Source organism: Emydura macquarii, unplaced genomic scaffold (genome assembly GCF_026122565.2).
Source record: "Emydura macquarii macquarii isolate MOO-44397 ecotype Brisbane River unplaced genomic scaffold, CSIRO-AGI_Emac_v2 contig_1253, whole genome shotgun sequence".
Taxonomy (NCBI): Eukaryota; Metazoa; Chordata; order Testudines; family Chelidae; genus Emydura; species Emydura macquarii.
In genome coordinates, this window is record NW_027131390.1 from 33,391,758 (window position 1) to 33,418,393 (window position 26,636).

Consider the following 26,636-nt stretch of genomic DNA (forward strand, 5'->3'; position numbering starts at 1 on the left):
TCTCGAGGTTCCACCCAGCTCTCAGTGATTTCAGCTCTCAGGGACTGTCAGGTCGTGGTGGTGAATTTGGTGCTGACGCTGGGCCGGAGCGCTGTCCCACAGTCGAGGACGGCAGCTCCAGCGAGCATTTAACCACACAAAAGACTCCTAATGGAGTCTTCCTCAATCTGCACATCTTCCTCTTCCTCAATCTGCACATTTAGCCTCTGCCTGCCAGATGTGGGGCTGTAAGTGTGCAATGGGGGGATGCGGGGGGCTCACAGGAGAGCACAGCAGGAGCAGGAGGAAGGAAATGCACAACTGCCCCCAGCAAGGGGCTGAGGGCAGGGATAGAAGTGTGCAGAGGGGTGACAGCTCAGGCAGGTGACCAGCACCAGCATGGGAGACACATGCACACACAGCTGTTGGGCTTAGTGTGAGGGATTGCAGGTCTTGAACCCAAGCCCACAGGTCTCCAGGCAGAGCTCAGACCACAGACCACCACCCAGCAGCTCACCAGAACCACTGGAGAAGGGAGCTGGCGGAGCTTTAGCTTACCAGGCACTCTGCCCATGAAGTTCCTGACGGGGGAGACGGCTGGCCCCATTGACTGGCTCAGACACATCACTTAAACCAGAAGGATTCAGGAAGTTGTCTGAGCAACTAGGTGGATCCCTGGCTGGCTGCCATGTGGGAGCCTAACTTGCCTAATTCCTGAGCCCTGTCTTCCTGCCTTGCTCCAGGTCCCTGCTCCTCCACCCTACCCCGGGTTCAGGCTTGACTCCTGACTCTGTCTCCAACTCCAACCCCCGCGCCAGTTCCTGGCTCCCAACTCCGACCACCAGGCCTGGCCAATGATGCCCTGGCTCCTTACACTTAGCCTGCTTGGTGTGCTTTCCCCACCAGCGCCCTGCATCACGGCTTTCCCCACTAGCTATTGCCACTCATGACCAGAACCAGGCCTTGCATCTGGGGGTAGGACAGCTGTGCCCGGCTCCTGAATGAGACTCCTTGAACCTTCCCATACCCTCACGCCCCCATGCAGGGGGTCACCACAACCTGATCATACATCTAGGGGGAGGGGGCAATTTCTCTGCTGGTGTGACTCCATTGCGGTCAGACGCTTGCGGAGAATGTGGTCTATGTGAAAGAAGTGTCTTTGCTCCTCCCCAGGGACATTTCCAGTAGATTTAAACAGGATCATTTCAGTCCATCGGAGAGTCCAAGGCAGTGGCTGATGTAACGGGACTTGAATAAGGAACTTATAAATAGCAGCTTTTATGAGCTTTACACACAAAAAACCCTGCCTCTAGAAAAGCTTAATAGCAAGCAGGCATAAGACCATGAGAGAGAGGGAGGCTGGTAATGGTCTTTTGAAAGTAATTCCTTTCAACCATAAAACCAAGACTTGATGAAAATGATAAGCCAAGAGATGTGACTGCCTGATAAGGTATTAACATAAATGCTTAAAGTAGCAGCCGCGACAGCCTCCCAAGTCAGCAGGAAGAGGGGGATTAGCAGCCCCGTCAGCCGACCCGGGGAGCTCTTGTGCAAAGAGCCACTCTTGGAAGTTTTGATGTAAAATTGATTATTGGGAGACCTAAAGGCTGGCAACAGACTCACAGGAGTGAGCCGAGGTTCCTGCCCAAGCACCAGGCTGTTCCAACCATCACGGGTGGGGTGAAGGGATGGGTAACATGGGGCAAAGGTGAGAAAAACTTGTCTCTCATTGCCAGGCAGCTGCTGGACATTGTGGCAGACACATGGGAGAGAGTCCCCGTTTAACGCTGAGCATTGTCCAGATGGCAGGGGTACCACTGGTGTAACCAGCATGCACATCAAAAGTAGGTATCATTAGATTGTAAGCGCCCTGGCTTACAGGGACCGTCTTTTTGTTCTGTGTTTGCACAGCACCTAGCACAAAGGGGCCTTGATCCACGACCGGAGCTCTACATGCTGCTGAAATACAAACAATAAATAATACTCCTAGGACTAGATGGCACCTGCAGGCCCAACACTGAGTAAAGACCAGCACTCCTTGTTCTGAGAGTGATTCGCTGCTGGTCTATAATAGCAGCAGATTATAACGCCCACTGTGGCAACTCAGCTCCAAGGGCCAACGTTTCTGGCTGGGAGGAAGAAGTGTGGCTCCCCCCCACTTCCCACTCACCTGCCCCACAAAGAATAAGCAGATGCCTACAGCTCCCGGCTCAGGCATATTGTCCAGATCACAATCACACCCCGGGGAAGCATTTATCTTCTAATGATACATTGTGATATTTTCCTGTTCCCAGAATCTGATATCACGGTGAGCTAATACATGAGAAAAGCTTCCTTTCTAACACAAAACCATTGTATACACATTGTGTTTCCAGCAGTGGACCCAGGTGGGAAGGCTCTTTGTCACAGGTACGTTAATGGACCAATAGTTAGAAACACAACTTCTGACTAATGAATTTGCAAAGTTCGAATGTACCCTTACAAAACCATTATTCCAGTTCACTGCTGTCCCCAGCGACGAAGATGCTGTTTGGCTGCACAGTCTATTATGTTCTAGTACGTGAAAGGTCAGGTTTAAATGGGATTTTTTTAGTGTAAAAGTCACCTGCATGAATGACATACACAGTGCCAGCATACGGTATTTGGAAAGTGGAATCCAGGATTACAGATGCACCATTTTCTTCTGCTCATCCCCAAGTCAAGAATAGGAAACAATTTGCCTCTCATGAGATGTCAGTTTAAGAACTGGTTTTTTAACCTGCATATACTTCCAGGGAAATGCTGGGTAAATTGGGGAGGAGCAGAAGAAGCAACTACTACTAGGTAGTAGTAGGCAGTATTGAGGTAGTGCCCAAAAGGCATTGCCCGAGGTGCTCAAGATATAGTCCCGTGTTCCTTAGAGGACTACCATGAGTCACCACCCCTGTCCACACATCACCAGAGAGGGGCTTAACCTAGCACAAGTGGGTTCTGGTCTATGCCTGGGGGGCACCAAGGATCTATGACAATACAAATGAATGCTAATAAACTTTCCCACCATATTCATTATCTAGGTTTCCTCTGCCATTCAAAAAGGAGTCCTGTCCATTTTGCAAACCATCTCCCTTGAGACCTAGCAGCCATCTCTTCACATGGTATTTTAGATTTCTTTCTGCACTTCAGACTTTTGCTCCAGGTGTAAATGAGTTTTGAATGCACCCGCCTCTTCAGGTTGACAAAAAGGATCAAGGTACAAGAGTTGGGCTGCGGGGAAACGTTTGGGGGACAAAAGAGAACAGAAAGCTTCCTTGTACTTTAGGCTCATGTGTCCTGTTCCTGCTTACTGAAGAAGAAAGGGAGAGCCCTTTTTAATCTGGAAAACCAGCAGAAAGGATGAGAGTGAAGAGCGGCAGGATGGATGGAAGCACCATTGTCCTAGAAAAGAGAAAAAACATTTAAAAACAAAGTGTTAAAATATGTTGGCAGGTTTTCTCCCCAAGAGGAAAGCCAGGTGAGGAATGAGCAACGTTAAAGAGCTTCATTCATCTTCCCTTCTACCACTCTGCTGACTCAGAACCTGGTCAAACAAGTTTAATCTTTTTAGCAACAACAAAGAGAAGTGGAAAGAGGATGGAAAGAAGCCAACCTGGCTGGGAGGACAGAGAGAGTGAGAGAGAAAGCATAAAAAGAAAACTATTCACTTTTACAGCTTTCAATTAGTTGCTTGACCAGTGAAGTCTAGCTCAACGGATTTGAAAAAATCTTGTTGTTAAAGCCCAAACTACACACAGGTCCTATTAAAAGCATTACAGCTGAGCGGAGAGACCCCGAATGAGACTGGGGTCCGATTGTGCTGGGCATTCCACAGACACATAGTGAGAGACAGCCCATGTCCTGAAGACCTTACAGTCTAAATGGATAATAGAGAAAGAGGAAATAGAGACACAGAGGTGAAGTGTGTGACAAATCAACAGGTCAGAGCTGGTAACAAATCCAGGTCCCCTGAATTTCAGTCCAATACCCTCTCCACTAGCCCATGCTGCCTCTGCACACATCAGCCACATACTTGCAGATTCCCAACTTGTCAGCATCTGTAAACTCCTCAGGCTGCTGTGAATCCTCCTGTCAACATAACCCCTGCAACATGAACCAAGGGATCTAACCCTGCCTGGCCCCTCAATCACAAGTACCCCTATCCCCCTAGCTCAGGAACAATTTCATAGGACAGTGAAGACATAACCTTTTTCTTTCTTGAGAACAGCAGAGTGCATGTGCTGCTGTAATCCTCTAATCTGAGACTGGTCTGTTCATTAGTGGTATAGTTTTACTAAGCAGAGTACTTAAAAAGAAACCCATCCTGTACTGAATTACTACACTAGCAGGGGAGTGAACAATAGTCCTTTCCATCTCTAATTTCATACTGAGTGTAACACATCCTTATTTATAATGCAAGAGTTGAGGATTGGGCAACAATTATATTCAGAATCCTATCATCTGAACTGGGAAATTTCACTCTGGGCTGAAAACGAAAAAGCAAGTCCTTCACCTTGGTGTGAGCTGTATAAACACAAAGCCGTTACATTAATATAAATGCACATTAGAGTCCTCATTTAAATTTTTTTTCTGATCTAGATCCAGAAATAAACCTTGAATTGAATTATGAATTTTTCATCCCCTGCTTCTGAGCCAAGATACAGTGGATTTCTGATGCTACAGACAACACATACCTACTTTTGACCACCTCCCAGGCCTTGAAGATAGGTCTATTGAGCACACAATGCAGAGGTATCTACATCTTCAGATCAGATTACTACGTGATGCACAATTTTTCAGAAATGGCTTGATTCTATCCTGCCTAGAATTCATAAATGGCTGCAAAGTGTATGGTTAGCTCTGGAAATTGGGGGTAGGGGGAAATCCTACCCTAGTAGCACTCAGCAATGTCACCAAATACAGGAAGATGTAGAACCCAGTCTTAGTTTCTAAAGGGCTTTGGAACACATTACCTATATAAAACCACATCATCCGAACTGAGAAGCATGTCTTAACAGGAGCACTCACCATATTAAGGAGAACTGGTTGGAACATTTTTAATAAAAAAAAATTGTGTGTGGAAATATGTGATTTGGCGAAGCTGAAACACTTTGTGGAGACACATTAATTTCCACGAAGTTTGAGAGGCGAAGCGCTCCAAGGTGGGCTCTCCAGTCGCTGAGAGAGAGAGAGAGAGGGAAAAAGACCCAAATCAAACCCCAACTTTTTCAGTCTGAATACAGATGATTCCAACACAGTTCCATGTTGCAAAACATTTGAAAGGTTTTTTCTTTGTTCCAATGTGGGTCAAAGCAAACTTCAAATCCTCTAAAAGTTGTTGTGAAACAGGAATGGTCATGCTCTGGCCAGCTCTAATATTAAGCACTCACCTAGGCCTGATTCTCTAGTCATCTACAGTGCTACCCATCAGAAAAAATACCACTGAAGCTTGTGGAGTAAGAATCTGCTGGAATCAGATCAGAATCAGTCCCCACTGGAGTGCCTAACCTACTAATAACAATAAGTATTTATAAAGTGGTGGGACTTCACATGGTGCTTTACAAAAGTGTTGCAGAATGTGATAGATCTCAGGGCATTTGAGAAGGTCTGAGGCATTCACAGAGGACCAGTCATTCTGTGCTTCTCTCTTAGCCCTACTATCCTCCAGCAGGACAACTCCATCTGGAGCTACGCTGCCAGTGGCTCCCATACGTGCCTAGCTTTGACAGCACGGAGCAGGAGGAATCTGCATGAATTAATGCTGACAGCATTTCTCTGGGTCTGCTGTTGGAAAATGCCTCAGATTCATAGCAATCTTTTCATGGCGTTGGGCTGCTGCTGCTGTTGTTTTGGGGGGATTTTCTGGTAAAAAATAAACTGAAAACAGATTTTTATTTGGATGGGAACATTATCCAGCAGTGTCTGGAACTGCAGCCTCCCGTGAATGAATGAGACAGACAGCAAAACAGATTCAAAACCCAAGTGAAACTGATTGGTCTATCATTATTGTCCAAGCAGAATGCAGCACACAGGACAGAAACAGAGTACGAGGTGACCGAGGCATTACCTTCAGTTGTAATAGTTAAGGTGTTGTTGTACACAGGTTGGGGGATTCTTTTTTTTTTTTTTTGTTATTATTATTAGTTTGTGGCAGTACCCGTAGTGTTCCAGACATACGTGGAGGGAGAGGATCTCTTTCCTGGAGGAGGCTGGAATTCACGGAAGCCTTGATTCAGGAATCTGTCTCCATGCTTAAAGGTAATCAGGTGTTTAAGTGCTGACCTGAACTGGGATGCACTTAAGCAGGTGTTTAAAAGCTTCGTTAAATTGGGGACAGACTGAGGCCAACTACCTAGTCAGAGGACAGGGAAACAGAAGTGGTTTTTGCAGGAGGGACTTAAAAGTGGGGAAGGGCATAACAGATTTTACTCTAGTTTACACCCGTTTTAAATAGATTTCCGTGAAATTATTCATGGTTTAAACTGGTGTGAAAGGAAAGTCAGGTCCATGATTTTAAATCTGACAGTGGTCCATTTACATGTGTACACATACATGTGTTTGAGAATGAAGGATCACAGAATTATATCATTTGTTTGGTACACATTTGCTGCTCGATTTGACCAAATGTTGCATGTGATGTAGATTGCTCTAAATGCAGGTTTTTACCAGATTAAATGGGCACATAAAATTATTGTAGCCCAGAGCTAATCCGTTGCTCTATGACATTTAACGTTAAGTTGCATCAGTCATGCCATGTTGCCTTGCATCACGTAATGTAATGTGACATGACTGATAAAACCAGACCTCTTGCTTCAACACCAGGGAGCCCCCACTGGTCTGGTAACCATTGTTAGAAATTATGCAGAGCTGGTGCTATGCACCTGAGGGTCATACACAGAAGTTTCATCAAGTGCCCTTATGGGAGCTATTGACCCTAGAGAAGAAAAGGCAGGTTGGATCATTTGTCATTGCTAGATGTGCCACACACAACCCTCTGCCAGGATCCCCTCTTAAAACCTGCTGCTATCTCCCAGCTTGCCAGCCCCAGCCTCCAAGTCCTCAGCCCACATCAGTGCCTCTCTCTTCCCCATCTCACCTCACTGAAAGATGAGAGGAACCAGCTAAGCCTGTGCTGATCAAAGCCAGGGTCCCTGCCTGTGAACTGGTCTGTGCTCCAATGGATGCTGGAGTTCAGGGTGTTCCAATTCCCAGTCATGTGTCCCTTGGCTGACTGGGGTTTTGGAATGCCCTTCTTCTTATAGGGGACTTGCACAGCTGTAAATTTCTTGGTTTTATACAGCTGGCCCTAAAAGAAGAAGCCAAAACCAGGACTAGGGACAGAATTTGCAGCTTGGTCCTGAATCTCCCAAGGTAAGCTTCTAGCGTTTGGTTCAGTTCTATCTGCATTGAGGAAATATCAATGTAAACATTGGCCAAGGTGCATTCTGGCAGTAGAGCACAGAATCTGACACTGCAAGGTATTGTATGTTTCAGTGCATCCCAGACCTGACTAGCTGTCTTTCCTCAGGCAATTAGAAGAGGTGAGCCAAAGCAGTCTGGCAAAATTCCAGGTACCTCTATGCTGAAATTTCTTAGAGAGACCTATCGATGGGACAAGTATTTAGCTCCTTGCTGCATAGTTCAGAGAATTTTCCAAAACCAAGACCAGCAACTCCCCTCACTGAAAGGAGTGAGATCGACTTGCAAAACTATGTCTGTAGCTCCAGCCATGCTGCAGTTGCTTAACTCATCATTCTGTATCATATCATAGGCTTCCATGGGCATCTTCTGATGCTTTAATCCTTTAACTGCTTTATGGGCAATCAAAACTTGTGATATTTACAGATTTGTCCACAGTTGCTGCACAAATATTATGGTGTTGAAATTAGTATGTTAGGACTTTTCAAAAGAGCCAGAACAATGGCTTGGATACATATTAACGGTAGTAAAAAGTGGTAACAAAAAAAACAACCAAATTGGCAGTTAGCACTTGCTATTGAGTATACATGATAAAATGTCAGATAACAGTGTATGACACTCCCACCTTATATATTTTCCCAGTTAGCATGATTAACTCATCTATTGCCCCTCACATATTTTTACTAATGATTGTTCCCTATGTGCCAATCTAGCCAAATGCTTAGTAGAAAAGGAAAGGCCTGAACACCACTGTCTGTGTAGTTTTCTGCTCATGTGATCCACTATTGTCCATAAAGCTTCAGTGCTATTAAAATCCGCAGGGTCTGGGGCACACAGAAACGCCACAGTATATTACTGTTTTGCCTACGGTACCACAAAGGACTTAAAAGGCAACATTTACAAAAGTTCCTACATGACTTAGGAGCCTAAGTCCCATTGACATTTTGGAAAAACAGGACTTAGGAAGCTAAATCACTTAAGCTCTTTTGAAAATTTGACCTAAAGTCACAATAGAAGCTGGGATGAGATTTTGCTCCCACAATACAAATTTGCTCCAGTGCAATTCTAGTTACTCTCAGCAGAGGAAGAGTTAAATATCCCGGCTCTATAGGATATGCATAAATGTATTATTCAATAATCCATCATTACTAGCTGGTGGGTTTCTCTCTCTCATGCACATTTTTTATCATTTCCCAGACATTTATATGGCTTCTTTGTTCTGTGTAATATACATTGAAAAGTCAATGGGCACAGGTATAGTTTCTCTAGACAGTGTAAATAAAGTTCATTTATAAGGTTCTGAACCAATGAATTTTCCCAGGGGACCACTACAGAGTTATTTAGCTCAAGGTGTCTTTGTAATTGTGATACATTGAGACAATTCATATTGTCTGAACAGTGGGCTACAGCATAAAGCATGTGCAGGTATGGATGTTGGTTCAAGACCCTTTAATAGAGTTTATTTACTCTGGGTAAATTCATCAGGAGCAAGACATTCAGAGAGGTACCGTCTATCTTGAGTTCAGTGGAAAGTGGTTCAGGAAAGGACTTGGGAATAACAGTTCATTTGAAAGGCTATTAAAAGAAATAGGCTAAGGCAAGGAGGGGTCCCAGGTGGACAAGCTCTGAAATATAAGTCAAATGGCTACTAGTCACCTAGGCAGACTAGCAAGCCTCAAAAATAGATAAGCAAGTCCCCCAGTTGCCACAACTAAGGTTCCAATAAAAAATAGGATTGTAAATTACAGTCACAAGAGAAAAAGTCAAGTAACCAGGCCTCCAGAGAATAAACTACTATGAGTAGAAAGGAAGCAGCTATCATCACATCTTCTAGTGTGAGTTTGGGTGTTAAGAAAAAGGATTAAGTGTATAATTTTATGCAGTATTTCTTTTAAATCTATTTTCCTTTTCCGAAATTGGATTTCCTCCCCTGCCCTTCTCCCAGAGTCATTTTCCCTAGTGCTGCATCTTGCCCTGGTGATTTCTCATCGCGCTTTCAATATAAGCAAACGGTGCATTGCTCTGCAAACCAGGTTTCTTTAGATTTAGATTATTATTCTCTATTGATTCATTATATCTCTTGCAAAATATCCAAGCACCATACAATATAAGCAATATAAAATACCATTTAAAAATGTAAAGAACCAGCCATCCAGATACAATACAGAATATGAGCAATATCTGGCTCATCAGGTGAAGGAATCAATTCCCAACCTAGGCCCTGGTCCAACTCTCACTGAAGTCAATAGATGCCTCTCAATGGGAGATGGAGTACGACTCTAATAAGAGGAATAGTCCTGCTTCAATGCAGGTGACTGGACTAGATGACCTATCAAGGTCCCTTCCAGTCCTGCATATCTATGATTATGTAAATGTGCACAGGGGTTGGGGAGGAGGGAGGGAGTATGAACCTTATGGTTTAAGGACTTAACTAGGAATCTTCAGCACCAAAAAGCACAGAACTCTACCACTAAAACTAAAGAGTAACTCCATTAGCTGGTAGCAACTGTAGGCTGTTCTTCTCTATTTGGACTAGCTAACAAAGGGGGATATCACACCATTTATCCAGAAAGTTACGCACGTCCTGAGTGTAGGATTGAGAGGCAGAAACTCATAAATCCTAATCCCAGCAATGATGCCAGCTCCCTCAATGAACTCAAGCAAATCACAAGCTCCTTGCATCAGTTTCCCCATCTGATGATCCTTACCTCTCCCCCAGCGGTGTGGTGAGGGCTAATCAGCCAGTATGTGCAAAATGCTATAAAGCATTATGACAATCACTAGCAGACTTCCCTATGCTTAATCCTAGCTGGAAGATGAGCCCGGGGTGCTGCCCAGGGATCCTGACATAGCTCAGCAGACCGTTATCAGTTAAAGAGTGCTGTTCTTGCTTTCCTGTTGCTAATGGCCATTTTGCAAGTCTTTGTTTTGTTGAACATGACCTTTTCAAGCCTTTCGTCCCCCATAGTGTGTACCAAGGCGTTCTAAAGTGACAAATGATCCTGGGCTCTCAATGGGAGACCACTACAGGGGCCCTAATTTTCATAATTCATTGTTTTCTGAAAATCAGGCCCGTGGAGGTGTATCAGGGTTGGGCACCCAGAATCACCACAAACCTTGGCCCCTCTGCCTGGTTTTCCAAGGTTTTGCACACCCACAGTTCCCGCTGATGTCAATGGGAACAGTGCTCTGAAAACCAGGCTCTTCTCCTAAGAGGTGAATATCACAAAGCATTGCAAAATTGCTCAGTTACAGCCCTGTCCCCCTTTCAGCTATAGTCCAGGAATGTGCCATTGAAGATTCTCCCTCCCTGTGTGGGCATTATTCCTGCATGAATCATGTTGCCATTAGCTAAGGGACTCAGAGACTTTGCCCAGGGGCTTCCATTGTTATCAGGTAAAGAGCTTTCCCTTTTGGACACTTCCTTCCAGGCTCTGATTGTTTCTTCCAACCTTCCCCCATGCATATAAGAAATGAAACAGAAAGAAGGGGAGAGGGGGAATCTTGTTTTGTACGCCAGGCAATACACACACACAGCACATAAATAATCTAACTCAGAGCTCTGTTTGGATGAACTTAATATTCATAATGCACTTATTTTTGTTTTAATGTTATCCATGAATATAACTGAATAATTGCTTCTGATTAAAGGCAAAAAAGAAAAAGAATGTTAACACTGAAACAAACCAACCCTGACTGTGTGGTAAATAGACTGCACTAAAGGATTTAATTCCCTAACCGAAAGGGAAAAAGAAAGCAGAGGGCTTCTGCTACTGAATTCAATTGAATTGATTTCAGATACACTCTGTGAATGTAGTTTCCTACACATATTTTACAGTGTAAATGTAGTTTTTTGCTGTACAAATGACTATAGACTGGGTGTAAAATTGTAAGCTTTTCTTTTCCTGTCAAAACATAGGAGTAAACTCACATCTTGTCTCTCAGACAGTGTATTACTGACTTTCTCACTATGTCCACCAGTGGCTTGTGTCCAGCTGAGTTGATGGGTTCTATAGGATGGTTTTTAAAATAGCATAAAATACAGCGGAGAGGGAACAGTCAATAGTGAATAATGAGCCTCTAATTGATATAGGGCTAGCCCTGTCATCTGGGAGTCATTAACAAGCTTTAAGGGGAAAAAATACTCTCTTTCTCTCTCCTCTGCACACCCCAACACAATGAACTACACCGGGCCCCTATCTCCCCCAGCACACCCCAACACAATGAACTACACCGGGCCCCTATCTGCCCCCAGCACACCCCAACACAGTGAACTACACCGTGCCCCCGTCTACCCCCCAACACTGTCAAATATATTGCACTTTTCTCACACACATCCCAACGTGAAATTGTCAGCTGCTGGCCTCCTTCTCTACTGGATAATCTGTTGATTATCACCCCACTTTGCCTGTACCCATTTTGAGCAAGCAGGAGCTTATGTTCACTGCACACACACAGGTAAGTTAGATGAAAACATAATTACTCTTGCTAGAAGGTTGCAACAGTACACTACTTAGAACACAGAATGATAGCACATCAGAATGCAAAAACAGAGAGAGAGAAAAACAGGCTGCTCAGTACAACCCACCCCAACTTGTTTTAAACTGGTTCCTCCCAGACTGACTGTTACCACACTTTGCCACAGAGCCCCCTGCCCAAAAGCAGGACTGGGAAACACTATTAAAGTGATAGCTTGCAGTTCCAGCAGTTCTCTGCACACCACAGGACTGTCTCCCCAGCATAGCATCTTCGAGAGTCACCCATGTCTTCACTGGTAACAAACATATTTCACCACAACATCCATAAGACGAACGTTGCATTATAGATGCAAGCTGCATTCATTTCACTGGGTGTTCCTCTGTGAATACCAGAATAGGCTGTCAGGCCTGTTGTAGTAAATGGAATGATGCACCATTTTCCAAGCTGTGCAAGTGTGTGTAGTATTGTGTTGCACAGCCACCACCACACACATCGCCACTGAGGCAGCTGTGAGCTAATGGACTGACCACATGGCTGGAACTCAGGTGAAGAGGGACATTCTCTGGCCTGTGTCATGCAGGACGTCAGAATAAGTGATCCCAATGTCCCCTTCTGGCCTTAGAATCTGAACCCCAGGCTGATTCTCCTGCCCCAGCAGGTGAGTAACTTCCCAGAGGAAGAATGTGGCCGCTAGGTTCCATTCCCACAGTTCTCACTCACTCTGCGTGACCTTGGATAAGACACCAATGGCTCAATTTTCAAAAGCAGCCTAACTGTGGGCAATCAATTGGAGACAACCTAGGGCCTGATTCTCAGATTTGCTGAGCATCTGTAGCCCCATAAGCCTCTCATGCCCTCAAGTCTCACACCCTTAAAATGTGAGGTCATTTATGAAAAAGTGTCCTCTAACCTCCTTAGGCCACTGCTGCCCCACCCGTAAAATAGGGAGGACAGTGTTTGCCTGCCTTCATAGTAAGTGAACTGTGATCTCTGGATGCAAAGCACTCTATGGGCCAGATGGTCAAGTACCTAGCGTCCATGATTGGGCCAGGCTTTCAAGGAAACTCAGCTTTATTTAGGGACCTAAATTAGAGCCAGATTTTCAAATGAAACCTTGATAGAATATAACTGATTTTCTAAAGAGATTTTCACCCAGTATCTGCCATTGTGACACTTACGGCCAGATATTCAACATGCTATCAGATCCATAGAAAACCTGGCCCCCAAGAGTGCCAGCCATTATTTATTGCTACAATTTACATTATTATAAAATATTGCGGTCAGCTCAGATGGATTGTACCCCCTGGCAATTTCATGAGCCCTTTTCCCCCCTGTATTCATTATAAAGTGCTTGCAAAATCTGTGAAGTCCCCAATTTCAGTTAAATCTTTTCAGGGACTGCACCTTCAAGAAGGCAGTGAGAAAATTTACATTCTGACCTAGATTTCTACCCCAAATGTATATGTCTGGATATAAAATGCCATTCCATTTGCTCAAGAGTTCTTTTTTTTTTTGTTCTTTCTTTCTTTCTGCAAAGCCTATCGGAAAAATAATCTGGAACAGGATAGATTAAGCCCCTGGTCTAGCACACCTGTAACTTTGAGCATGTGACTAGTCCCAGGGAGGCAGCCGGGAGCACCCATTGGTATAAAGGTACAGCCGGGCTCAGTGCTTTGCTAGAGAGAGGCCTAAAGTTAAGCAAGTGCTCAAGTCCCACAGATGTCAGCAGGAGTTCAGCGTGTGCTTAAAGTCAAGCACTTTGTGGAATCAGGGACTGAGCCAGGACTGGTGAAACCCAAGATGTCTGGAATTTCACAAAAAGCTTCCAGAAGAACTGGAGAGCGTTCCCATTTTTGGAACAATTTTTTTTGTGTATGGGAAAAAAAAATTCCCCCTCCATAGGAAAGCCCATTAAATAGCTCGCTCTGAAAGACTTCCAACGCTAGAACCTTCTGAAAGGATCTAAACTTCTGAGTTTCTTCCCCAACCAGTTCTGAAAGTAAGGCTAGTATTTTAATTCTTCAGTGAACCCTGTTAGCCCATACATGGCTACCTTTCCATTTCAGGTGGTAGTATCAGCTTGCTAAACTCTACTAAGGGTGTTGCTTGTGACTAGCTCCTGGCAAATCTCGCCTCCCCACCCCATCCATTTATCAAGTATTGGCCTTCAATCTCACCATCCTAGCAGTCTTACCATTGTCGTCTTACCTCTGCCTCTCTAGCCTGGAAACACCTTTCTGTGCTGCATCTTACCTTCTCGCTTCAAATCTCATCTGATCACCAGTTTTCCTCCCTGCCTGGAACTCTCTTATTCAGAACAGACAGGCTGGATCAGACCAGCATCCTGTGTGACAGTGGCCAATACCAGCCACTTCACAGAAAGACCCCTGTATTAGCTGGTGATGGGATAAGCTCCCTCCAGAGCCCTGATGATGCCCAATAGTCAGAGGTTGCCTCCAGCCCTGAAACAGGAGGGTTTATATCCATTCCTAAACTCGTGCTTATTTTTGATATTTGCAATTCTAACTCTGGATATTCATTACCCAAATAAAGGTCCATCTCATCAAGAATTCTCCTGAGCTCCTGCCCCCATTGATAGCTTGTGGCAGTGAGATCCTCAGGCTGATCATGTATTGCCCTTATTTCATTTGATCAATTTTGAATACAGCACCTTTCAATTTCATCAAATGCCCCCTTCTCCTTGTACTATTGCTTTGTCCCTCTGCTGATTTTTTAATTACAATACAGGTGGTTTAGTGCTTAAGGCGGGGGTGGGTAATAGAAGGAGTTCCCCACCCAGACCCACCTGCTCCCAGCCTCTGCAGCTCACAGACAGACACACAAAAATGCACAAGGAGGAAAGAACAGAAGAGCCCTAAAGCTGTCACATAGGTTTGACCATCACAGAGGGTAAAAACAACAGAGAAACGCTTCGGTGAGTTGTGCGGATGAAGCCAAAAGACTCGTCAGCTAGCTCGAGTGCTGCCAACAGCGCCTAGTTCTGCTGCAGACACTCACTGCAGAGAAGTGTGAGTGGGGAAAGAGAGAGACTGACATAAGCACAGGTGAGCTTCTTGGTGTGCAAGGACAGGCGTGTGCCAGGCTGCGAGTGCCCCCTTATGCACTTATGACACCAGCAGGTCCCTGCAAGTAGTCATGTCTTGTAGATAACAAAAGTCTAGTCATGCCTGAGCTTTGATTTTGTCTAATTGAGAAATCTCTTTCCCCCTGTAACTTTTCAAGACAAACACCACACTTCAAAAGATATGCATTTCTCCTTCCCAGGCAAGGGGCAGCAACAGCGGCTACTTTATCTCAGTTAAGACACCTGGTGATTTGAGACGCTCTGGTTGGGTCTCCAAAAGGTGACCAAGTAAAAAAGAATTCAGGTACTTCCCACTGCCAGGTACCCGCCAGACCATGAAACAGCACTGCCCTATCTCCTCAAGGGCACACAGCGGTCACCATTAAAAGCCAGGATTTGATGACAATTATCCTGAGATCATCACTGGTTCTCCTTTTCCTTACAGAGGGCTACATGTCTTGGGCCTTATCTGTGCTAGGGAGTCAGCCATCAGTAGTCAATAGCCCATGTAGCTGCAATGCTGTGGATGTAGACAGTCACGATATGCACTGGTTGAGCTGCTTGACACCAGAGTTAGTGCTACCAGTGCAATTCACTGCTTTCCAGGCCTATCCTTGGAGTTTACATTCATGCAGCCGCATGGGTTGCTGGCCACTAATGGCTGAATTTAGGTTAATCCCAAGTGTATGTAATGTGTTGGCCAAGTGTGGCTCTGTCTCCCTCACATGCATTTGCTGGACATCATACAGATGTTTGCCTGCTACTGCCACCATCCAAGTGTATCTGGTCAAAGAATTCAAGAAGTAGCACGTCATGCTTTCAGATCCAGATGTTCATTCCCCCGAGATGATCCCTCCAAAGGTATGGATACACAGAGACAAGAACCAGTTCTCCATGCTAGACACAGGGTCATCCATTGTTCTATAGATTCTCATCCTGACCAAAAATTGTCAACGGACGCCTGAGCCCTCCTCCCCAACATTTTAATAAATGGCCCTTTTGTTTCCCTCATTGTTGCATGTCTTCCTGATGCCAATATTTTGGTAGCTGTGAAACTTTGGCTTCATATCTCAGAGGATGAGTCTTCAAAGAGGGAAGAATTGAGATCAGAAAGTGTGAAGTGCAATAGCAAAGGTGGGGAGGAGAAAGTGCAACAAATGAGAGATACACTTTGATGTCAAGTTTTCAAAAAATCCTGAAGCAAGCAGGAGAATCCCTTGCTATAAGAACGCTTTGAAAGGGGACCTGCCCTCTATGATGGAAAATGTTTGTAACCCTGAGACTCTCCCATAAATTATATAGCACCTTCCAGGTAACAAAGGCAGCAAATCTGGCTCCCCGCTCTATGCACAGGTCAGTCATGTACAGATGTGGAGGACAGCCTACGCATCCTAGACCAAGGTTAAAAACAAGGCAGGAAGATGAAAGTGTTGTTGGGTTATGTTCATATCATTCTCCTCATGATCATGTAAGCTTTATGAAGCCCTCAAGCATACAAGAAAAAAAATGCAGCCAACACACAGCAACAAGCACAAAAGGTGGTGAGACAGTGTGTCTTCTTGTCAGGACTCAGAGCAAATTTGTAGGATCTGTCAGTGCTAGAAAGCAGCTCGAGAAAGTGAGATTTCTTGGTGAATATAACTGGGCCGGCACTAGAGGCTTGATTCATCACTGTTTTTCACCTTGTGGAGTCTTTGCACCTGTGCAAAGTAAAAGCTACCCCTTTCTGATATGTAAATGGCTAAACAAGGTGCAAGGCTCTGAAGAATCAGGCTCTGGGTCACTGTGGGAACTTATTTTTGTTATTCCCCTAATAACCTGGCTGGCTGGTGACAAGTGTCCCAACACTGCCCTCTATGGAACAGAATCAGAATTGGTCAACTGTGGGCCCTATACTGATGGCTCCTATTGGAGATTCTCCTTTAGTTTGTATAGTGCGAGACCATATTTTGAACAGGAAGCTCTGATGTTAACAACTGATTAGTGTCACAGTAGCACCTAGAGTCCCCAACAAGGATCAGGGCCACAGTATGTTAGGTGCTGTACAACTTGTGACATTCCCCTCCTGCAATCTGGATTGGTGTGTAGCTGTGTCACCCCCAATCCCTCACTCATGGGCCCCCACTCACTCTGCTTTGCTGTGTGAACCACCCACTCCTGGATCAGTCCACGCACAGCCTCCTGTGAGTAACTGGTCCCTGGCCCAGTGAAAGAGCGCTTCTGACCAGCCACTCATAGGATTGACCCCCAGCAAACACCCAGCCCCAACCCCGGGAACTGCACCCTGCAAGCTCATTTACATTTGTCCAGCAATTTATCAAAGAAATTGATATGCATCAGCTGCATCAAAGCGAAGTCTCTACACACACTCAATCCATATTCACTGTTTTATATAAAACAAAACCAAGTCTGACTAAAGCAAGATTTTAAGTTATTATAAGTCTGATTAATATGAATCAAGGAGTTGGTTACAATTAACTAAAAGGTAACTTGCATCCTAAACTAAGCTTAATATTCCAGTAGCTTTTCAGCCTGTGATGTTAGTTTACCCACAGCTGGCTGCGATGCCTCTTGCAGCCAACCCCCACCCCCGGCCCCGGGCAGTTGTCAGGGTCCAGGATGTTGCTTAGAAGATGGATTCCAAAGGAGAGCCCCGAGACAAAGATTCCTCTCCCTTTTAACAAGTTTCCTCAATCCCCTGGGGTCAGGTGATCAGCCATGTCCGTCAATGGGCATGATTTCTTCCACTTGAGACAAAGTGCTCACAAGTGCGTAGACCAGTCCACGGTTCCTGTATGCATGCCTCTGCTGGGCATAGAAACACAGCTTTGTGTTTGTCTGCATCTATTCAAGCCATTTGAGTCACACATTTGGGGATATGACATAGCAGAGTTTCATATCTGCACATAAGTTTTACATTGCAGGAAACATGCTACCATAACAATAATGTTCAGTATGTCATGAGCATTCCAAAAACACCTTATATGCCATACTTTGCATTAGACAATACACAGTTACACTATCAGGGTGAACATGAATGCTACACCATTACACTATAAGGGTGTACATGGGGCACAGCATGTCACAACAGTATCACCTAGAGGCCCCAACCAAGATCAGGGCCACAGTGTGCTAGGTGCTGTACAACCACAGTGTTTCAATCGCTAAGAGCGAAGCTGAATGCAGGTTAAGTTGAACAAGTGGAACTTTATTAAACCCTGTGCACTGCTCTGTCCATGTGGCTGTGTTGCTTCCAGACTCACTCCTCATGTTCCCTGGTGTCCCCTCAGGGAACATGGGCTTTATAACTCCAGTCCCATTGATTAGCAGACACCTTCTGTATTTTATTAACAAACATTAAAAACAAATATTTGATGCCCAAACCCCCCTACCCCTGTCCCCTCAGCCAAAGGTTGCTATCATATAGCTGAGCTGGAGTCTCGCCTTTACCACAGACTCAACTGGTTACATAGTCTTTATCGTTTGGTCTCCTCATCAAGTGACCACGCTGGGAATGATCTCTCTCTCTCTCTCTGTCTCCAAGTCCAGCAAACTATCACTCCGGGGAGTCTCCGCACTCCCTGTGCGGCTGGCCTCCGGGTGGGTCTCTGTCTCTCCATTCCGTGATGATCTCTGTAGGTTTTCTCTGGCTGTTGTGTCTGCTGACTCGTAAGTGACTCCTGTTCCTTCAGATCACTTGTCCCTCCTGCGTAGTCACCTCATGTGACCTGAGTCCCACTGCAGCCCTCAGAACTCCTTTAGTCCACTCCTTCAGGTGTCTCTCTAATGGCTGGATGCTCACAGCCTAAATTCCTTTGTGAATCTAGCCTATTGCCTCTATCTACTGCTGCTGTCATAAAGTTCTGAGTGACCAACAGGGAGGTCTTAGGGGGCCACAGATTTGTTGCAACACCTTCTTCCAAGGATCTCCTAGTTCTTTACATATATTAAGCCTCACAACACTGGTGAAGTAAGTACTACCCCCATGTTAGTTAGAGAAACTGAGGCACAGAGCATTGCAGTGATTTGGTTGCTTGGCCATTAGAAATTAAGATCAGACCCATAATGAGACAAGCTTCTCAGCATATAACACAGACACAGTTTGCTGTGGGGGTTATTTTGTTCATGCTGATGTACAGGAGTCCCCCTCAACACTAAAGCACTCACTGGTACATACTGTCCATTAGCCTGGCAGGTATCTCCCCTGAGCTCATTCTCTAAACTTTTGCAGCAGGGATCTTAGAGCAGTCACTAGTTACAGCCAGCTCCTTTGCCATTAAGCCACCTGTACTTTTTGTGCCCACTCCAGCAGCTAACACATCTCTCTCTACAGAGGGACACACAAACCTGTAACGCCCCCTCTGTCAGATTCCATGTACTATAAAACATCCCCGCCTCACTCTATTTTCTCACATTGTATATTGTTACTACTGAGTTGTATTAATAAGACTTAGCACCTCTGTAGCTCTTTATTTCTTCAAAGCCCTCTACGAACATCACGTAATTAATCCTCCTCACCTCTGTGAGTAGGTAGGAATTATTCTCATTTTACAATGGGCAAACAAAGGCAGAGAGCAGGTAAGGGACTAGTCCAAAGAACACATGGAGTCAAAGCCACTTGCATATTGTAAAAAAGTTAAGTCTAATACTCTTTTACCTACCTCTGTTCAGCACAAGTCTCCCCCATACATAAACATAACCCACCAAAATAAGCCACTATCCAGTCAAACCCACAGACTGTGAATACATTTAAAGGCCCAAGTTGCCCCCAGCTATTCTGAGCACTCAGCCCCTGCTCACAATCCTGTTTACGCAAATGCCTCCAGGTCAGAGGCTCACTCACTGCGTCTCACCTGCTGCATCCAGAAATATCAGCCCCCTCAGGCTAACTCACAGAGCTAAATTAATTATGTTAAACAGCTGTGCACATTTCCTCTACCTAATCTGGGGCAACACAACCCCTCTAGCCTGCAGAGATAGATTTCACAAAGGCTATGCTCTGTCTTTCCAAAGCAATCTAAATCCAGCAGTGGCTGGGAAGCAGTGTTAGCTTAAAAATAGGGGACAGAGCGACAAGGTAGGTAAGGTAGCATCTTTTGCTGGACCAAATTCTGTTAGTGGAAGGTACAAGCTTTCAAGCTAGATAGAGTATTCGGGATCCCCAAGTGGCAGGCCCCTATTTGTGGTGTTATGGCAATAACAGGCAATCTTGCATTTTCACCCCCTCTGAACTAAATCATGGGAGTATCAGCACTTAAACACCTCAAATGGTGACCTGCACCACCAGAAAAGCTTGTATAAATCAAAAGCCCAAAGGGCAGAATTCGGATGCCAGTGGCTACATTCTGTTGGCTGGTGTGATGCAGGATCACTTGCTCATCTTTGCACACTCCAGTTACACAGCTCTTTGCACATGCAGGTATTGCAGAGCTGTTGACTTATTCATGCTCACAGCTCCTCTCAGAGGGGGGTATTGTCAGTGCTATTTTACAGATGGGGAAACTACAGAGAAGCTGAGGGGCTAATTCTGGTCTTTGTAGCCAGCAGTGTGCTGGCTGGGGAAGAGGAAAGCAAGAAGCAGCAGAGAGGTGGTAACCCTGCACCGGTACCCCGATGCACAGGTACAGGTGGAATGTCTTAGGGAGCACTCGATGGGTAGGAAGGAGTGGGGATGTGATGCCCAAGCAGGCTGAGGCAGTTTGCCTGCATAGAACAGACACAACTAGAATGCCTCAGGAAGCACTTTTAAAGGAGAGCAGCTACCATCAGCACCAGCACCCTCCTTTCAGAAGGCACATTCGAGAAGAGACAATAGCCATTCCCCTGGCCAGGCTCTCTTTGGGAATGTGGATGCCACCATGGTAACTAAAACATGTAGGGCACATAGTGGTGGTGGATTTGGAGACTCCCAGAGGCCCCGCCCCCACAGTGCACCAGCAGTCTTAATTTATTCACCTGATGCAAAACAGCAAATCAGCAGCAGAGCCCGGACTAGAAATCAGGTTCCTGGATTCCAGCCTGTCCTCAATGCACTAGCCTAAGCTGCTTTTATACAGAACATCCTGCTCTCCTGTAAGGCAGATCTGGGATTTGAACCCTGGATCTCTCTCTACTATAGCTCTTGGCATTTGCAAGCTTTTTGCTATGCCTCTGTGGGCTCCACAGATGCATTCCAATAGGACAGATGGCTACAGAGTCATGCAAAACATCCAGCCCCCAGAGACCATGAAATGGGCCACATGCATGCACATAGCCTGAGGCCAACACACAGAGTCCACGCTGACAGTGAGATCATAACAGCACCAAGATCCTTTAGCTGGACATACAGGGCCTCATTCACTGTTGCCCCTGAGCAATATGTGGTCATTTACACTAGTGCAAAGTGCTATCCTTCTGATTTGTTTGCACTTTGCTCTCACTTTGCAGTGGTGCATGTAAACGACCACACAAGGTGCAGCGCAGTGGTGACTCAAGCCCAGAGCAAGTGGCAAAGAAGCATGAATTAGCTGAGCTCACAGACAGAGCAGGAACTTACTGCTAAAGAATGAGAAGGACATAGGCTCTCATGCAGAAAATTTCCCTCATTCCTAACAGTGGCACAGCTGCAATGGTGGGAATTAGTAAAAATTCCCTTGTTGACAAGACTACAGAGAGCAGAGGGAAGGTTGAGAGAACTGATCTGAAACCATCAGCTCTTTCCCTATTCCGAGATAACTCATAATTAACATATACTTGTTTTCTGTTCCAAAACTATTAGTGAATTATCCTCTGCAATGATGTACTGGGGTCTCAATTAGGCAGTTTGCATTTGCTAGAACTTTCAAACCCCTTTCAAACCTGAGAGTTTTTGCCCAAAGGAATGTGAATGAAAATGAAGCCAGCTTCACCACGAGCACAGGTTTTGGTGCGGGTTTATCAATGCTTAAAGAACAAGGAGCTACTCTCAGTACCAGCTTTGCAGGTAGGAAAAGCCTGAAGAGCCAAGGAAATTAAAACATACACAGCTCTCTCTAGTTCCCTCCTCACTTGTGAGTGAATCCCACACCCCATCGCCTACCAAAGCACACACATGGCCTTCCTGTCTGTCTTGGCAGCCATGAGTCTCCGAGACTTCTGGTGCACACCCTCCTAGGAGCAAGAAGGGAGAACATGGGGTCAAATTACAACTCTCCATGTGGGAAGTAGGTGTGAGCTGTTAGGGATATTCAGTCTCTGCCATGCCCTGTCAGTGCAGGAGTCAGGCCCACTGAGATCGCATAGGTCTAAGACCGCCCCTGTTTGCTAAGATGGAGTTAAAAACAACGTCATTGACACTAGCTCTGATGATGTTTGGTTGTTTCGTGCTTATAAGCACTGCAATGCCAGGCATCATCAGGTTACCATGTAAATCCCTGCAGTTCATCAGGTAACCCAGTTAATCTGAGATCACAAACTAACATGGGGGGGGGAGGCGGTGCATCACCCAAGAAGCTCTGCCAGCAGTGACACAAAGAAAAGTTTCATTAGCATTCACCACCAGGCAGAGAGTGGGAAAACCATCACAGACACAGAAAGAGCTGCAAGAAACTCTTCACACAGAGCTGTAAACTCACGCTCTCTTGAACACTGCCTCTGCCCCTAAACCCATCCCAAGTCAAACGACCAACAACTCGGGCTGCTCTGCAAATGGGATCAGTAAGTGGTGGCGTACAGCTGTGCGTATCCAGGCATTACAGGGGTTGGAGTTCTGTCTTTGCCAGAAATTCTGGGGGAAGGTGAGAGACAGTGAATGAAAGAATCAGCCTCAGGCGTTTCACAGACAGAGCTGCTCGCGTTCAAACAGACATTAATTAATCAAAATAAATAATAGTAATGATAATCATCATCTCTCATTATAATTGTAATTAGACCTAGGTGACTAATGGGGAAGAAATTATTCATCATTATATTAGAAAAATAATACACAATGCATTAAGATTTGTGGGCTGCTCAGGTGGGCACCGCTGGCACAGCTCAAAAGAAAGAGTTACTTATTCAGAGCAGGGTTTGGATGGCGTGCAGCAAATGAGGCGAAGAATGATGGCGACAAAGAGCACTTGCTATGTTCACTGAGTGCCATCTATTTAGTGCACCAAGGACCTGATCCAAATGTGGATGTGTTTCAACTGATTTTTCGTAAGTGGATAGATTTTAAGGCCAGTTGGGATTATTAAATCATCTAGTCTGCCCTCCTGCATAAAACAGGCTGCAGAATTTCACCCAGTTTCTGCTGTATTGCGCCCAATAATTCACATTTGGCTAAAGTGTATCTTTCCAGAAAAGCATCCAGTCTTGATCTGAAGACATCAAGAGATGGAGAATCCACCACTTCTCTTGGGAGTTTGTTTCATTGGTGAATCACCCTCACTCTTAAAAATGTGTGCCTAAATTCTCCTTTGAATGAAGGCACGTTTCCTACAGTGAGGGTGACTTCTATGGGCTTTGGATCAGGCCTTGAAAGAGGGGTCTTGTGGGGGAGAAAACGTAATGAAGATGATCATGTAATGATTGCACACAAAGTGGAAGAGTTAAGGTCCCAAGGCAAGTTTAATGTTGCCAGTTCAGCCCAGATCCTCAAAGGCATTTAGGTGCCTAGCTCCCACTGATTTCAAATGGAGCTAAGTGCCTAAATCCCTTTGAGAATTCTGGCCTTCCTGACTTCTGAGCATTTAACTTCGCAACCCTAGTGGTCTTTTAACAGCTTGTATGTAGCTACTATTGCCCATCAATGAATTCAAAAGTAACACTATCAGAGCGTTTCTTTTGGATGAAGGAGGTAAATGGTCTAACCAGCTCCAGCCTGGAATCACACTACATTAAAACAGGGACAGATCAGGAAGCTTCACACAAACCAAGTGATGGAGGTAGTGACATTGCAATCACCGAAGAACATGTCTAAAGTAAGGAGAGTAACAACAGGAGGACTCAATGGCAGTGAGCAGCTGCTGTTCTCATCCTTGGATGACCAGAACCCTGTTGCAGCTTTACCATTCAGGAGCATCCCCTTATGGCTTTTTCTGATAGACTCTTGCTCACATCATCTGGTACTGCAGCCACATTCCTCTGAAATCCTGCTCCGTTTGGGGCAATAATATCTTTCAAGTTCCAAATAATGTTCTCCACCAGAATTAATGCAAATGCAGCAAGTCCCAATAGCTCTTTTGCCCCTTCTCTTCAATCCCAGTCTCTCCAAGGAAATAGAGTCTCAACAAAAAATAAAGCTGGTGCTCACTCATCCCTGCTGGTTCTGAGGTTTCAGCTTCTCCTCCTCTTCCCACTGTCTCTCGGTCCTTTTCTCAGGATATTGACTCTGCATGGCTGTTCTCCTTGTAGAAGCCTCTGCAGGAGGTAGTCCTGGCTCCTCTAGCTACACCTGTTTTCTTCCCTCCTGGGTCCTTATCCAACCTCACCTCCCAGGAGAAAATTTCCATAACTTTTCTCTCCTGAGCCACATCCTCTGACCTTCCTGCATGCTTTCATTTCAATTCCTCCTTCCACCTGGCCAAACCCTCCCCAGGTGTAGCAGCTGAGATTAGTAGCCTTCTCCGGCTCCCGTCAGCCCTTTCTGGGACTTTGTGGGATTTACACAGCACATTAAGTACCCCCAATAAGAAGAGACAGAGAAGGAGCAGCAGAAGTGGCAGTGGATCCAACCCTATGTCAGAGCCCAAAATTGACATAGAGCAGAAATTAGGAAATGAACCATCGAAAAGCTTTAGTCCATTTGCTCCCTTCGTATTGTCCTACTTTCAATTACCGCTTACATTTTTGAGCACAGAACTTTTGCTGCACACTAATTAATCCATAGTGACAAGGAAACTTCCCTGAGATATGCCATGGGAAACGATTTGAGCCTACGGAGTTGAAAGGCATGGGAGTGGAGTGGAGCAATTACGCTTGCGAGGTTTTCACAGCAAAACTGAGGGACCGTATGAAGCTTGTGGGATTTCACAGGAAACATTAGCACTGTCAAAAGGTCACCCATTTCTGTGAAAGTTCCAAAATTCAAACTAACGACACTTGCAAGCCAATTAGCAGCAAACATAACAGATTTGGATTTTATTTATATAGCGTCTTTCATACTTAACCACTTCAGCACTATCTCACACAGATATATGGACTGGCTAACCCTGGTACTGGGCACTTCTCAACTGCTGCTTTATGTGATTAATGTATCCCTACTGAGGAGTCAATGTCTGAGCAGAACTTGGGAGCGTAGCAGTGACATGGTTAAGGAGAACAAGGAAAAGTCACATCAATGCAGTCACCAGGGGAGCTTATTGGGAATATTTCAAGGAAATGGTGTTTTGTTTAAAAACGCCAATTCATCACGGCCAAACTGTCCAGGGGAAAGGGTCGGATTCGATGACTCTCCCATTTCAAAAACATTTTGTAAAAAAAGTTTCAGTGTTCCCAACTGAAACGTTTCCTTTCCCACCTTGAAGCAACTTTTTGATTTGAAATGTTAGTTTATTATACTGAAAAAGAAAGGGTGGGAGTTTAAAAAAAAAAAAAAAAGATCAAAATTGAAACAAAACATTTCAAAATTATCAAAACAAAATGTTCCAATTGACCCAATGTGAATTTTGTTCAGATTTTCAGTTCATGAAAATGTTTGAGACGTCAACTTTTTGTCTCAGTTCAGGACAGGAAAAAAATTTGAAATCTCAAAAATGGTCATGATGGGAAAATGTTTCCTGCCCAGCTCTAGAGTTCTCAGAGAGAACTCATATTCTTTACTGATTCTCAGGCTAGAAAGTGTCCATCTCTAGTATCAAGGATGCACTCTTACCTGGTCACCTTCTACAGCTGGCATATGGGATGAACTCCAGAGGCAACAGTGTGTAGTTCTCCTTGGTTGGACTTACACTGGGGGGTGGGAAGGTGTTGAAATGCAGACTTGTCCTGGGATCTCCGTATTATGATTTGTCTCCCTTGATAATGGATCCGGACCAGAACCCCAAATCCAAGCATCCTCAGAATGTGGCTTTGAGATGCAAAACCCAGACATCTTTCACATTCTGAATTCAACTATTAGGGCCTGCCCTGTATTACGAGCTGAACTGGTTGCCCAAATCCAACCACTTCCAGAGTCTGGGAAGGGTTACAAAAATCAAACACAACCCAGGATCTTTTATTACATGCTACCTCTTTGTCCACCTTGCAAATTGTTCTGTGGAAAAAGCACATGGCATTGTTGGATTTTAATCACTGTCACGCATTGGTGAGGTTCCCCTCCCACACACACACACGCATACACACACACACACACCAGCCCAGCATAGAGCCAGCACTAGGGCTTGTTATCTGTAAAATACTTTTCAAACATATTTCTTACAAATCGAACATCAAAGATTCTGAAAGGGAAACTTCTTTCAAAGAATATTCCAGCCTCAGCCTCTATAGTGCACAAACAGAAGGGATAAATGATGCTGGAAACCACAAAGAGAACCAAATTGCCTCCCTGGATGAACTCAAGCTTAAAAGCTAAATAAGGAACATATCTCTCTTTTGTCTCCGCTGAGAATCCACCTCCTGCTCAGACAATGCGGCATTGTCTGGGAGGAAATAGGCACACTGAGACCTGAGTAAAGTGCGACCAAGTTCTATTCTCCAGCCCCAAAAATCTCAGGGGAGACAATAA